Raw genomic sequence first — 16027 nt, 5'->3', positions numbered from 1 at the left:
TGACAGGGGAAGGCGCCCCAAACCCCTGATCAGCCCTGCTCTGTGCCTGATAGGGGGTAGCTCCCCAACCCCCTGATTACCCTGTGGCTCTGTGTGTGACAGGGTGCGGCGCCCCAACCCCTTGATCGGCCCTGCTCTGTGTGTGACAGAGTGCAGCGCCCCACCCACCCCCCACGGGCCCTGCTCTGTGTGTGACGGGGTAGAGCCATAACCTCCCCATTGGCTCTGCCCTGAGTATGACAGTGGCGGCGCCCCAACCCCCTGATCGACCCTGCTCTGTGCGTGACAGGGTATGGAGCCCCAATCCCCCTGATGGGCCTGCTCTGTGTGTGACAGGGGGCAGCGCCCCAACCCCCTGATCGGCCTTGCTCTGTGCGTGACTGGCGGTGGCGCCCCAACCTCCACATCGACCCTGCCTTGAGTATGACAGGGGTCAGTGCCCCAACCCCCCAATTGGCCCTACCCTGAGCGGCTTGACTAGGGGTGTGATCGCAACCTCCCGATCTGCCCTGCTCTGTGCATGACAGGGGGTGGTGCCCCAACTCTCCAATCGGCCCTGCTCTGAGCCCGACCAGGGGCTGCACCTAGGGATTGGGCCTGCCTTCTGCTACTTGAGAGCAGGCCTAAGCCAGCAGGTCATTATCTCCCGAGGGGTCCCAGACTGCGAGAGGGCACAGGCCGGGCTGAGGGACCTCCCTACCCCGCCGAGTGCACAAATTTTTGTGCACCCGGCCTCTAGTTTATATATATAAAACCTTAAGTGACGGGGCGACAGGACAACCAGATGTCTGGATAACCGGATGGTAGGTATGACATTCACTGACCACCAGCAGGCAGATGCTCAACACAGGAGCTGCCCCCTGGTGGTCAGTGCACTCCCACAGCGGAAGCACCACTCAGCTGACCAAAGGGCACCAGATGCCGAGCTCACGGCTGGTGAGTGCAGCTGCAGCGGTGCTCGCAGCGGCAGCAGAGGGGCAGCAGAGTGGCAGCGAGCCTACCAAGTGGTGGCAGGGCAAGTGCAGCAGGGCCTGGGATGAGCGGGAGCAGCTCCTCACCAGTCGTCTGTCGCTTCACACACTACTACATTCTCTGAGGATGTTGGACTGCCCGGTTTCGGCCAATCCCCGCAGGGTACGCCGAGGGACCCCACCAGTGCACGAATCTGTACACCGGGCCTCTAATATTGAATAAGAGTGGTAAAAGTGGGCATCCCTTTCTTGTTCCTGTTCTTAGGGGAAATGGTTTTAGTTTTTGCCCATTGAGTATGATGCTGGCTGTAGGTTTGTCATATTGTTATGGGTTGGCTCAACGAGATAGACCACTGACTCAGAATTTAAATTTAAAAGCCTTTTATTAAGCTGGCAAGCTGACCACAGCCAGCACCTTCCCCCTCTGGGAGGTTTGCAGCATGTGGCAAAGAGCAAGTGTGCATTATGATTTTTATAGCAAAATTACACAGTGTTAGAAAAAAAAACTACAAAGCATTTCATTAGAAGTTCACAAAAAGTTCATGAGAACAAAAAGGGGGGTAAACAGAGTCACACCTGGCTGGAGTGTATCATAACACATTGTTTTTCTAAGACAATCTAGCAATTTTTCTTCCATGGTTCCTAACCCTGCAATCCCCCTCCATACGTCAGTCCCCCATCCCAGCACATACACAATCCTTCTTCATATCCTGACAACACAATCCTTCTCCATACGTCAGTCCCCCCTCCCAGCACATTCAATTTCTCATCTCCCATTTCCTCCCCTTAGCACATTCTGTAACATTCTGTAACCCTTCCATGCCGCAGTCCCTCACCCTAGCACAATATATGGCTTTTATTATCCTAAGAATTCTGAAACACCAATAAAAAAGAATATATGCACTCCTATATTCATAGCAGCGTAATTTACAATAGCTAAGATTTGGAAACAGCCCATCAGCAGATGAGTGGTTAAAAAGCTGTGGTACATTTACACAATGGAATACTATGCAGCTGTAAAAAAAGAAGGAGCTCTTACCATTTGCAAAACATGGATGATCCTGGAGAGTATTCTGCTAAGCGGAACAAGCCAGTCAGATAAAGATAAATATCACATGATCTCACTCATATGTGGAATCTAATGAACATCATAAACTTATTAACAAAATAGATCCAAAGACATAGAAGCATGGAACAGACTGTTGAATCTCAGAGGGAAGGAGGGGGAGGTTGGGTGGGTGGGAAGAGTTTAACCAAAGAATTTATATGCATATATGCATAATCCATGGACATAGACAATAGGGTGGTGAAGGCTTATGGTAGGGGGCAGGCTAAAACAAGTCAATAGGGGAAAAGGGGGGACATATGTAATACTTTCAACAATAAAGATTAGAAACAAATGCTGCATTAAACTTTGTGGTTTTGTAATAAATCACCACTAACTTACCTGCTTAAAACTACTCATTTATTATCTCACAATTGTGTCGGTCAGAAGTTTGAGCAGGTTTGACTGGGGTTCTTTGCACAGGGTCTCCTAAGGCCATATTCAAGGTGTTGCCTGGGCTTGCTTTTATCTGAAGTCTCTGGGAAAGAATTTGCTCTCAAGCTTATTCCGGTTGTTGGAAAAATTAGTTCCTGGACTGAGGTCCCATTTTCTTATGGACCATCAACCACAGACCTCGCTTAGTTTATAAAGGCCACTCTTAAGTCTTTAGTCCAAAATCCCCTCCCTTTCTACAATGGAGATATCTCCTAAATGTTGTTCCCTCTCACATTTCAGATCCCTACATCCTCTTCTGATACCAGCTACAGAAAACTTTCTGCTTTTAAAGAGCTTATGTAATTATATCAGGCCCACCTAGGTAATCTTTCTAATGAACTCTATGTCAACTGACTAGTAACCTTAATTACATCTAAAATTTCTCTTGCCATTTAATTTAACATAATCACAAGCATCTCATCATATTCAGAGCCCCAGAGGTTAGGACATATATCTTGAAAGAGCAGCATTTTAGACTTCTGCCTATCATAATGCTATTGGATGAGAATTATCTATTCAGTTTTAAATATTCTGATTTTAACCAAACTAATCTCTGAAGGTAAGGTGGACTCAAAATAATTCATTATATTTTTGTAATCCATTACTTTTAGGGGTTTTCTATTTTATTTCCATCCCAGGTGAAGAAAGAGTAGACAAAATATACCATTGTGTGTTCTCTGGCTAAGTTAATGAAATATTTAGTCCAACAAGAGCTAGCAATAAAATGTATTGCCCTCCCTTACTAATGAACAGAATTTTCAGCCCTACCTACACAGATAAACTATAGTCTTTAAAATAAATAGTCAAATAAAGACAGAGTGGAAAGCAAAAGTATTTCATTTGCATTAAGTATGGTATTAGTAGCACTCACCTATGGAGTCTCCTGATTTTGTCTTACAATGTTTCTATATCCTTCATATATGACACCTAATATGTTGAATGAATAATGTTTTGCCAGTAGAATGCTAAAATTCCTGACAGCTCTAAGCATCTAGATTTCTTTTGTATTATGAAAATATAAAATATAACTTGGATATTTTTCATTGTATTACCCAGGCAGAGTGTAAAATCATGTGTTTTGCAGGATACTTGGGATACTTTATTACATGTAAATGTGTGTTTATCTGGTAACACTAGTTGGTAAAAATTACATAAAATTATATGAACATATTTTATTAGGGATTTTGCAGTATTTATTTCAATTTATGAAATTTAATGCTGCACATCTTTTCTGTTAGAAAATATGCTATTATTAACTCATTTCTTTCTTACTGTAATACTTTAAAATGCTCTTGTTAAATCTTTGTGCTATTTTCATTTAGTGTGGTATACATAAGTATGATGTAACAAGTAAAAATAAACTATAGTATTATTATCAGAAACTGATTTTACATACTTTAGACTTTTATATATTTAACCATTATACTTATAATACTTGTTAACTTATCAAGAAAATAGAAATGGAGAAACCTCTATTAAAATAATGGAATTAAGTGTTCTAAAGCAGTAATTTTAAAAGAAGTGACTATACCTAATACAGAGTAATTTGTAAATCATGAAATTTTAGGGAGTTATATCTGTTCCAGTTCTGTGGACAATCTCACACCATGACAAATTAGTTAATGTGCAAAATTATTTGGAAAATGCAATACATTTATTGAATTATTTAATTTAGCAATGTAATCAGACTTTTTAAAAAATATGTTTTCATTGATTTTTAGAGAGAGAAGAAGGGAGAGGGATAGAGAAATAGAAACATCAAAGAGAGAAACATCATCGATAGGCTGCCTCCTGAAAGTCTCCTATTGGGGATTGAGCTGGCAACCGGGGCATGTGACCTGACCAGGAATCAAACCGGTGACCTCTTATTTCATGTGTCAGTGCTCAACCACTGAGCAACACTGGCCGGGCCCAGTCTTTAAAATCTTCTAATCAAATTATTCAGAAATTGCCAATGATTAAAATCAATATTTTCAAAATAACCACGATATGTATGGTTCTTTACAATTTTTATGATTTCATTAATTGTTTGATAACTTTCTAGAGATAAATCTACCCCATAGAAAAAAAATGAAGCAACTTTGTTGTCTGAGATTTAAATTCTGTTGGATTGAAAATTACTTGGATAATTATGAGTCATTCAAAAACAATAAAGGTATGTATTGTGGACCTGTTTTATACCAGGTACTATGTCTGGTACTAAGAATAGAAAAATATACCCACTGTGGTCCTCCCTAAATGCGTTGACATTACAATAAATAATCATAAGGTGCAAGATCTATTAGCTTAGTGGCTTTTTCCTCTTTTTTTGAAGTTGTACAAATTTTATTGTAAGAGAGAACAATGTTAACAGGGTGAGATAATGCTAAGTATTTATTTCTATTTTACTACCATATTTTATTTCTTTTTAAATGAACATCTTTTGACATTTAAAACATCTTTGAAAGAAGGATGTATCTTATAATCAAAAGTATGTTATACTAAACTATTTGGAGCAATTTTTTATTTCTCAGTGATTTATAAAATACAGGTATATCTTAAAATTGATGGTATCTTAGATTTGATGAAATACAGTAAATCATAAATGCTATATTAAAGTAGGTGTGCCTTCAAAATATATATGTATTTTATATACATATGTGTATATTATATATATGTGTATATTATATATATATACACACACACACCTGCATAGACTTCTACCAAAATTGTGAAATTGATTTTTCAGTCAAATATCAAAAGCAGGAGAATGGAAACTTTATTCTGGCATCACAGGGAATCATGGTTGAAATGAGAGAAATTAGAAGTATTTAGGTATTTAAGTCTTCTATCTCAGTTTTCAATCTCTTCATCCTCGACTAATATGCAAAACTCATAAAACATTTAAGAAGAAAATATAACAGCACCAGCTAAAACCTTAAACAGATTAGTATGCTAAAACCTTGAACAGATTAGTATGCAGTTGTTTCTCTGTCACTTTCTTAGTTGACTCTGTTATGTTCCATAAGCAAAACACGTTTAAGAAATAAGAAATTCTTTGAAACACATTTACTTTAAACTTGACTTCTCTGGATGGGTATCTAAAAATTTCCAGGCCACAGCTCCTCACTCCATCACTTGGTTCTCACCTACGTTTCAGGAGACCACTAAAGTCAAGTTCCCCTGCATCCTCTTTACCTTCTCCACTTCTCTTGAAAGCAGATCTGATGTCAATGTTTGGAGTACTCCCGGTAGATTCCGGCACTTCAAGATGGAATGAACAGCTGTCAAACTTATCCTTATAGCTGACTTTACATCTGTAGTTTCCTGCATAGTTCTCTTTGGCCTTGATGATCTAGGTCTCGAATGTGTATATCCGAGTTTGCCTTTCAAAGGTTTCCTTCAACTGGAGGTGCTTCCGAGCTTTGCTGGCCAGATCCATCCATTTCCCTTTAAAACATTTGACAGCGGGTTTTCTAAGAAGATCTTCAGCCTTGACATTGGCTATAAAGGTGATATTTTCACCAACTCTCACTCTTCCTGTTTGAGGCTTTTCCACGAACAGGATGGACAGCTGAGAATTGGCATCCTGCTTGTCATGATCCTCTGTGGCAGGTGATTCTCCAAGAGACCATTCTGAGTTTTTTCTCTCCAGGGCCTGACTATCCAAACCTGGAGGCAGGGCAAAAGACAGGGAGGCTTCCTCTTCATCTTTTGCTGGTGCGGTGCTGGCTTCCTTCTCTTTATTTGGTTCTTCCAGGGGTGGGGCTGCGGCTGGGCCGGCACTTCATTTTCTCTCTCTGGGCTTCTGTTTCCACCTGGATGATGTGGCTCTGCAGGGCGTGAGCCACTTCTTCCCAGAGTTTTGAGAAGCAGGAGGGCGCTGAGTATTCCCTGAAGATGCAAAACCAGCGCAGTGGCCACATTCTCTCCGGGACCTGCTGAAGCCTTCCCAGGATGAGTGGCTGACACTCAGGCCATTATGGAAGCCACCAGGACGTTGGAGAGGAACCTGAACCAGGCCCTTTTGGATCTGCGTGCCCTGGGTTCTACTAGCGCAGAGCCTCATCTCTCGCTTTTTCCTCTTTTATATAGCAACTTTTTAAATGTTTTGATAGCTTTTAATATTTTGCGTGAGGAGGCTATTTATTTTTTACAAGTTATCTTGCTGATTTTGATAACAAAAGGGCAAGTTTATTTGGAGGCTACAACAGTTATGAATATAGTTCCAAAACTATGCCATGGGTTAGAATTTTATAAATTTAATTTAAATTTAATTTAAAATACATTGAGAGAACAAATTCTGTTTACTTGCTATACATTCAATTGAAATATACTAAAATTATGATCAAATAACAATAATTTTTCATTTTAATGAACTATTAATAAAAATAAACATACATGAGGATAAATAGAGCTTAGGCATTCCAAAGTATATTTTAAGTATATTTATTTTCAGTTGGTGAAGTATCAAACATATTCAAAAATTTCTCTGCAATCATGGTGTAAGTAACAGTATGCAAATACTTTAAGTGCAGTCATCTATCATACATGTTCTCTAAGAGTTTCTTTACCACTGAGAGGTGGCATGATGGATTCCTGTAAAACCATTAAATATATATATTTGGACCAATGAGATTTCCTTTAATCTTGGTTTTCTCCAAGTTATTTTATCTTTCAATTGTTATTAATGTTACTTTTGAGTAAAATAAGTAACAGTATAAATTTCTGATATTAGTATTGAATTAAAATCATCCTTAAATTAAATATAATAAATTATCTTGTTTTAAGCCTTAATTCAAATAATCTTAATTCAAGCCTTAACAATTCTGTGTTATTTACATGTATGAGATCAAAAGCAGAACAGTCATATGGCCAAGATGTATTAATTTGTATGAAGACAGAAAGTTAATTTGGGATGCCTACCTATATTTTTAACTTTTGTTAAAATGTTTGTGTGTTTATTTTACTTTATTTCATTTATAGGAATTTAATTATAAACTTGGGTTTCTGTTATCATTGAAGTGATACTAAAAGTAATAATAACTACTGATGATAATAATCGTTTTGAATCACATTCTTATCTATTAAGTCCACAATTTCTTGATTCCAACTCCAAAATAGATCACATCTTTCCATGACCAGTAACACAATTTTAATTCAGGCATTTATTTTCTTATTTTTTGTAATTTTTTTGTATCAAAGTAAAGCATACACTTTCATTCTAACTACTAAAATTATTTCCTAAATGACTTGCCTGTTTCCAAGCTGTCTGCTCTTCGGTCTATCCAATCAATTGGTATCAGAATCCCTCACCTATAGTCATGTTCTGACAGCCATCCTATAATAGAATTCAAACTTCTTCATTTTGCATTTAAGATATTCTGTGATCTGGCTCCAACCTGAAGTTTGCAACTCTTTTCTCAAGATCAACTTATCTTCTGTAACACACAACAAACCTTAAATAGATGCAATCTATGGAGTGTATTCTTCTAGAGACAATTAAAATTATTTACCAGAGTATTATGCTATAGAAGTTATGTATTTTAGAACTTGATACTAGCATTATTATACCTAATTTGAGCTAAAAATATTTTTTAAATTTATAGGAAATCCTTAAATTTATGATAAAATAATAATTTGAGGCAACACATTTATTTTTAATAGTATTCTGTATTAATAAAATCTGGGTACATTACAAAATCAAAGCACCAAATAATTTTACTTAAACTTATGAGAATTTCTTTATTATGAAGTATGTGTATTTTAATATATAAATTAAGTTGTATTTCTATAAAACATTCAATTAGAGTCATATTAGTTTGGGAAATGGTGTATAATTAGTAAGAGAATACTATATATTTTAAAATTCTTGATGTTAATATATTTCTGTTAGCAAACACAAACTCTTTCTAGTTTCACATTATAAATCCAGAACTGAGGTCCTTATCCAGAAAATTCTAGGGAGCTAAGAAACTAAATAGTAAGTTCCTTTTTTTAATTTAATAGAGTATTAAATTCAAAATTGTTGTTTGCTCCGCTATCATACTTTTACTGTTAATTTTTTTCACTATTCTTTGATGTGTTAACAAATGAAGGAACATAAAGAATCAAAAATAATATTTGTTCCTAAACTTATCTTGCAGGAAGAATAGGATAACTATGCAATATTATTGAGGATAGGGCCTTGCTCTAGAGAACTAACCTTACAATGTAAGGAGAGTTATGTTTAATATCTGGAATTAAATGTTTTACAGAGAGAAGGTGTGTCTTAAAGATATTTGTTTAATTAATTCTTAGACATAGTTGAAGTAAATTTGTTGATTCAGTCATAGCTGTAGTTAATCAGTTAATCATCTCTCCTCAGATTTCTTTCTTACTGTTTAGTTGTTACTTATATTTTTACTCAATTGCTTTTTTATGATACATTATTACAACATTTGAGTCAGCTTTTTGTCCTTCCTAAGGAATTTACTGTGTAGTGGTCAATCTTCACATGGTGTTGTCTGTGTATGTATGTATGTGTGCAAGCATGTGCAAATGTGCATGAGGAGTTGTGGTGGAAAGTTAGGGGAAGTGTCATAGTTATTATTTTTATAATGATTATTGCTGCTTAAAATCTCATTGTGCATGACACCATACTTGCTCTTATGTTGGAAGGTTATATACAAAAAGGGAAGTTGAATTTAGAGCTTGTTAAAATTGAGTTTAGTTGTGACTTTGCCCCTACTAGCACTGTGAATTCTGTCAAGTCTTTCAGCCTCCTAGACTGAGGTTCTTTTCTCAGGACAAAATGTGTTTGTTTTTGTTTTTAATCCTCACCCGAGGATATTTTTCCATTGATTTTCAGAGAGTGGAAGAGAGAGGGAAAGACAGAAAGAAACATCTGAGAGAAACATCAATGTGAGAAACATATCGATTGGTTGCCTTCTGCACACACCTGGACCAGGGCCGGGGCTGGGCAGGAGCCTGCAATCATGGTACATATCCTTGACCAGAATCGAAGCCAGGACCCTTTTGTCTGCAGGCTGATGCTCTATACACTGAGCCAAACCAGCTAGAGGGTGTTTTTTTTAATATTTGCCTTAATTTCTCACTGTATTGTTTTGATCTTGAAGAAAGATCACATATAAAAGTGTTTTGCATTTATTGGATGATAGCAAAAGCAGAATGCTACACATTTTTAATTGACATTCCATTTAAAATGCTTATTTTAAACATAATTTTTCCAACACAAAGCATGTATGCCGACATTCCAAGAAGAATGTAAGTTTACTTGGCACCTAAATATTGTAGGATAAGAGGAGGAAGTAATCTAATAAGGATAGATAATTATGAGCTTGGTGCGGATGATGGTATAGTTGATAAGAGGCATTCTACTGGGTCTGAAAAGTGTTTGGGGAAAATTTCTCTGGAGATATTTACTGCAAGTTTTTCCACATTTTGTACTAATGGTGGATTTTCCATTTTAATAAAATAAAACTCTCAATTACTTCAGGAACTTTTTGCTTTATTAAACCTCCTGGAAAATCAACCCAATTTTTGCAGATTCATGTATGACATTTTCTTTTTAAATTTACCATGACCACATGATAAATGACTTCCTTAAACAACCACTGGTATTTTGGCTCTCTTCTCAAATATTAAAAATAATTGTAATCCAAAGAATAGAATTCAGGACAATATAGACTTAAGAGAAGTGTATGTACCACTAGTACTTCCCACTGTGACATTGTAGATATGCTATTACCCTCAGGAGGGGATACAAACCCTTCAGGGAGACTAAATAAATGAAAGCCATAAAATTAGGGAATACAAAGGAACAGATTACTTTGCAATTCACTAGGGATCTGTAATTCTACACTGTTCAGGTGCAGATGAAAACTACTCAGGTCAAGAGTAAGTCACTTCAGTAAGAGATAGCACTATAAATAATGAGCTGTTCTCTGGTAAGTAAATCACTACTAGCTGCCTGTTTAAAATGTTACAGCTGTCAAGGTCAGTTGGTGCTCAGGTGATGGCAGCACTGACCTAGTGTTACTTGCAAATGGTCTTTAAATTAAATTTGAAGTCTCCAAAAAGAATTATCTTCTTTTTTAGAGACAATATTCACATCAATAATGTTTTGGGCACTGCAGTAAAAGACTACTGTGGGGTGATTCAAGTTTACAAGTTGTAGACAATTATCCATTTCAACAATTACATTAATGTATTTTGTTGGTTCAAAATCAGTAATGATTGCTGAGGGTAAAGGGGGGATACATGGTGATGGGTGGCGACTGACTTGGGGTGGTGAACACACAATACAGTGTACAGATGATCTGTTGTGGAATTGTGTACCTGAAACCTGAGTGTCACCCAATAAATTCAATAAAAAGAAAAAAAGCAATCAATAATGAGGCAGAGGCAGAAATTTGTATATTTTTCTCTATCATCATGAAAGCTTTTGGAAGTTGTTGTTTTCAATGCACTTTACACTCCACAACCTGGACTTAAAGAATGAGGTACTGAGGAAAAAGAGAAACCTATTAGGAAGAGAAACAGGCATTAAGAAGAAGAAAATAAAGTTTGAGTTTGATAAAAATATCTTATTATAAGTATTAACGGAATAAAGTATGTTTCCTCTAAAAGAACTTGATTAGCCACTCCTTGTGATTTGTCTTACGTTAACTTCGAGGTACTTTTCAAGTAGATAAATGATGGGGACTCAGCTTGTTGAAAACTTGCTAGTTATACATTCAACAAGCCTGATGGATTGTTTTGATTATTTTTGGCCTTTACAGGAGTAAGTGTAAGGTAATACTAATTAAAAGCTTTTCTACTGAGTAATCCATATGCATCACCTTCCAAAGTTTAGCTTAAGGGGCCTAAATTGACAAACATACATTTTATTCCCTTAGCTTAATTTCATTAGTGGGACTCCACTTTGACTTTGTGAGAACATTTAGATTTTCCTCCAGAGGATGTTAGAGCACAGAATGATTAGCAGAGCATTTGAAGTAACCACAGCTCAGGGATAATGGGAACGAGCCCTATAGCATTATGTGAGCACTGGGGCCATTTATAGATGTTCTGTGCAATGGTGGATAAGCTAGGGACACACTACATTATACCAGAGGTGTTTTCTCTAGAGACTGAAATAAGTCCCTTCTATTATAAATAATTCAAACTTATATTTTGTATTCAGTAAACAGTTGAAAACAAAAGACAGTGATGTGTTAAAAGGAGTTTTTCTCAGTCAGTGTATCTCTTTCAATTTACAATGAAAGAGAACATGTAAAATGATTCCAAATTGCCTACTGACTTGCTAAGAGTAATAATAAAGGAAGAGAAATCTGGCACTCTACAAAAATAGTAAAGGTCTTGGTCTTTATTGTTGCTGTTGTTGTAATTTGTTTTGTGATATTTTAACAATTGAGACATTTTATACTGCATTTACTACTTACAATTTTGTATGAGCATAGGATGATGAGACAAAATACATATTTGTAGAAAATATCCCTGAAGTTAGCTTGCTTTCTTCTTAAATTTTTCTCTCACCAACTATAATTCTACTGTTACTATGTTCATAATGGAAAAATTCCACATTTTAGCAAGTCTTGGAATCATGTGGATTCTTTTTTACTTGTTCATTAGCAGACATATAATTTTAGGTATACCTCAATTGAGACACATATAGCCAGTTATACTGACTAATCTATAATTTCATAATCTGAGTGCTTGCAGAAAACACACACTTGCAAAATTCTACATCTGCAAATGCATTTCCAAAGGAAGTCAAAATATCACCCAAAAAGTTACTAATACAATTTACCACAGAGCCACCAATAACGATTGGTCTATGGATGATTTTTTCCATTTATAAACTGACCCCCAGAGCATCTATCTTCTGAGAAATATTCAATCCCCTTTCATGTGGAAGATGATAGCACATAGTTCCTCAGCCACTTTATGACTCAGAGTTTTCTGTCATATATAGATGCTTTTTATTTTAGTACATATTTGGCATTACACATGCACATAAAATTTCTGTTTTTAAATGAGTCTTTATTCTTTAGTATAGTTAGTAGTTGTGAAATCGTTCAAGAGGTATTACTATTAATGCTAGCAATGCATTTTATTAAGTTAAGCTTTTAAATAGATAGTTTCAAAATTTATTGTAACTCTGTAATAATAGCTAAAAATTATATACCACTTAACTGAGAGCCAGGCCCTGTTTTATTGGCATATATTATCACATTTATGTAATATTTTGAATTCTGCTTTACAGATTAGGAAATTGAAGCATAACCCATTGCAGATTTCTGACCTCCAGAACTACAATATAGTTTTGTTTTTTTTTTGTTAACAAGCAGTTAAGTGACTTGGTAAAAATGACAATAAAAAAGCTCCTTAAATATGGAAGAGAGAGACAGACCAAAAGGCCACAGTGATGGAAATTTAGATGCACCGAATGCTGGTGACTTTGAAGGTGTAGAAAAAGGGCTGTAGTTGAAGGGAATATGAGTGGCCTCTCAACGATGAGAAGATATTCTTCCCTATAGCTTCCAGAAAGAAACAGAACCCTGCTGAAACCTTGATTTTAGCTCAGCAAGACCCATTTCAGATTTCTGACCTCCAGAACTATAATAGAGGTTTTTATTGTGTTAAACCACTAGTCTGTGACAATTTGTTCAGCTGTGATAGGAAATTGATACGCACACATACACACAAACACACACACACACACATATTTGTCCTGAATATCTGAATGGTCTTAAATGCAAAACAAAGTATTTCAGAGATGCTCAGAAAAATAGTGGTAATATAGCCAATAGGATTCCAGGTCATTGTCATTGGCAGAAAACAAAATCTCTGTGTAACTAAGTGTCAAAGACTTTTCTAAGTGCTTTACATATGTTAATTCATTTAACTCTCACAGTAGCTATATGATATAAATTCCTGAGGAACAAAGAATTTAGATAATTTGTTGAAGGTCTCAGAACTAGTAAGTGGTATGGAATACAGGCTCCTCCAACCCCATTTTTGGCTCTATAGGCCATGCTCTTAACCACTAAACATACTTCCTCTCAAAGGAGATTTTTAAAACAATTTCTTGTGATGTGATTAATGTTATAAACAATGTAAATAGTGGAGATTTTAGACTCACATAACTAAATGGCTTTTTTTGGTCCAATTCCTTTACTTTATTAATGAAGAATCTCAGGAAACCAGAGAAGTAAATGACTTGTCTAAGCTCATGCAACATAACTTTGATATCTGTTACAACCATTCAAAGAAAGTTCCTCATTGCGGATGGCTGATGACAGTTAAGGTAGACAGGGGGAAAAATTTACAGAGAATACTGAGAGTCAATGTAACACCTACAGGAACTGTATCCAGGTTCTGATCTGTTACTTAATTAGGTATTGGCTTAGACATGAGCTGGCTACATAATTCACAAGGGTTTGAAGGAGGAAGAATTGTACTCAGTCACCACATCACTAGGGGAGCTTTAATAATTTGTCCAATGTTAAAACGTAGACTTAGTCTAATTTATAGTCCAAATAATGGCCAAAGTACATATATTTCTCTGCACCTATTTTTTAGTTAAAAATAAAAATAAAAGTTGATACAAACATACATTTAGACTGGAAATTAAGTTTCATGGCTTATTTCAGTAATTCTCTTTATCTTTACTCATTACTGACAGCAGGTTGTGAATATGTTCTTGACTGGTGCAATGCATAACATGTCCCTCACTATGCATATAAAAAGGACTAAACTATTTATTTGGGGGACTTGTAAAATGCACAACCTAATCAAATTTGGCTCTTATGGTTTGTATGGGTTGCAGGCACCCATAGTAAAAACATAGCTCGATATCATGCTAAGGAGCATCATTTATTCATATATATTATATAATGAGTGGTTGTTTTGAATATAGAAGATGCTCAGAGAGCTATAATTACTTTTTTCACATGTAATGTGATATATAAATAATTACTATAAATCAAGAAACAAATATGAAGCTTAAATTGAATTCAAACATTACTCTGAAAGGAAGTATAGAATTTATTACATTTACTGAACTTTAAGTTTAATAGGAGTTTGTCCAGACACCCTCAAATTGCACTTCAACAATTAGTAGTTTGCCATGTGAGCAAATGTCTTTATTGTGGGAAATGAATGGTTGGTAAAGCCTAGCTGAGAATCTAAATGTCATGGATAGGAGTTCATAATGAATGATACATGACCTGAAAATGGTACAAAAAGATTTATTTTCAAATTTGTGATCTGATATAATATCTTTGAAATTGGCATTAAATAGCATATTTCTTGTGAGAGAGAGAGAGAAAGAGAGAGAGAACGGGCAGGAGACAGAGAGAGAGAGAGACATCGATGTTATGGAATTCACTGTTCTGAGATGTCATAGAATTAATTTAATGCCATGGATAAATTAGGGGAACAAGTGCTTTTCATACAGATGTGTTCAATTATTAAATAGAAACAAATGAATAAAATATTTAGGTATCGTGAATGTATATAAACTAATTTTTATTTAAGTAATTCTGTGTGTCTAGATGTTCTTAGGGCATTTAAAAATGATTTATGATAGATACCTTAAAAACCATAAACTGAATCTGATTAAATGGTACCTAGCCTAGATGGTAATGAAAAGTCTACTTTCTATACAGTTTAGCAAGTAAATTTAAATTATTAGACAAAGTAATAAACTCAAATTTTGACAAAATCAATTCTATTTAGCTATTTTTTTCTGAAAGATAAAATGACCAGTTATTCATTTATTTCATAAACTCATTTCAATCATTTTGGTTGGTGTGAATTATTTGGTTTAAATTTAGTTATAGATGACATATTACATTTATATTCCCTCTGATGATCACGTATATAGAGAGTCTAAAAAAAGGATCAATAATGTTTATTGAGTTTTTACTACATTATAGTTACTAGTAATCTAAGTGTTTGAACATCTATACCACAAGAGCCCCATGAAATAGGTTCCCTTCTTATCCTGTTTTCTACATAATGAAACTAAAGCCCAGATACACTAATAAATTGCCCAAGATCACCAACTTAGGAAGTATTAGAGTTAAGATTCAAACCCAGGCAACTGGTTGGAAAAATGCAGTTTTAACTATCTCTATTGGTTCATGGTCAGATTGGTCAGCAAAGCAGATACCATTCTTACCAATCTACACTAATAAAAGAGAAACATGGTAATTAGCGTACGACCGCGACCCTTCCCATTGGCTAATCAGCATATCCTAATGCAAATTAACTGCTAGCCAAGATGGCGGCCGGCAGTCATGCACTGAAGCGAGCAGGGAGGCTTGCTTGCTCCAGTGATGGCAGACTCCAACGTTCGCCCCCTCCTTCCACCCCCAGTGCAACTCTAAGCAACTATGTTGCAAATATAGAAGCTAAACAAAACCCCAGAAACCTGCGTTAGTCAGCGGGGCTTCAGCCAGCCGGACCACAACATTGTATCAATGTTTTCAGCAGCGAGGCCTCAGAGCTAAAGCTGGCCCAGAAT

The 16027-nt window shown here is 36.0% G+C and overlaps 1 protein-coding gene across 4 annotated transcripts in view; it reads left to right on the top strand.

Moving 5' to 3' along the window:
- PCDH11X (protocadherin 11 X-linked) overlaps positions 1-16027 on the top strand; it is a 920016-nt gene that overhangs the window by 122289 nt on the left and 781700 nt on the right. The gene's annotated exons all lie outside the window — the stretch shown is intronic.

This window comes from Myotis brandtii, unplaced genomic scaffold (genome assembly GCF_000412655.1).
Source record: "Myotis brandtii unplaced genomic scaffold, ASM41265v1 scaffold779, whole genome shotgun sequence".
In the NCBI taxonomy this organism is placed as follows: Eukaryota; Metazoa; Chordata; class Mammalia; order Chiroptera; family Vespertilionidae; genus Myotis; species Myotis brandtii.
The sequence above is the reverse complement of the archived record's forward strand: the minus strand, read 5'-3'. Positions and strand labels throughout refer to the sequence as shown.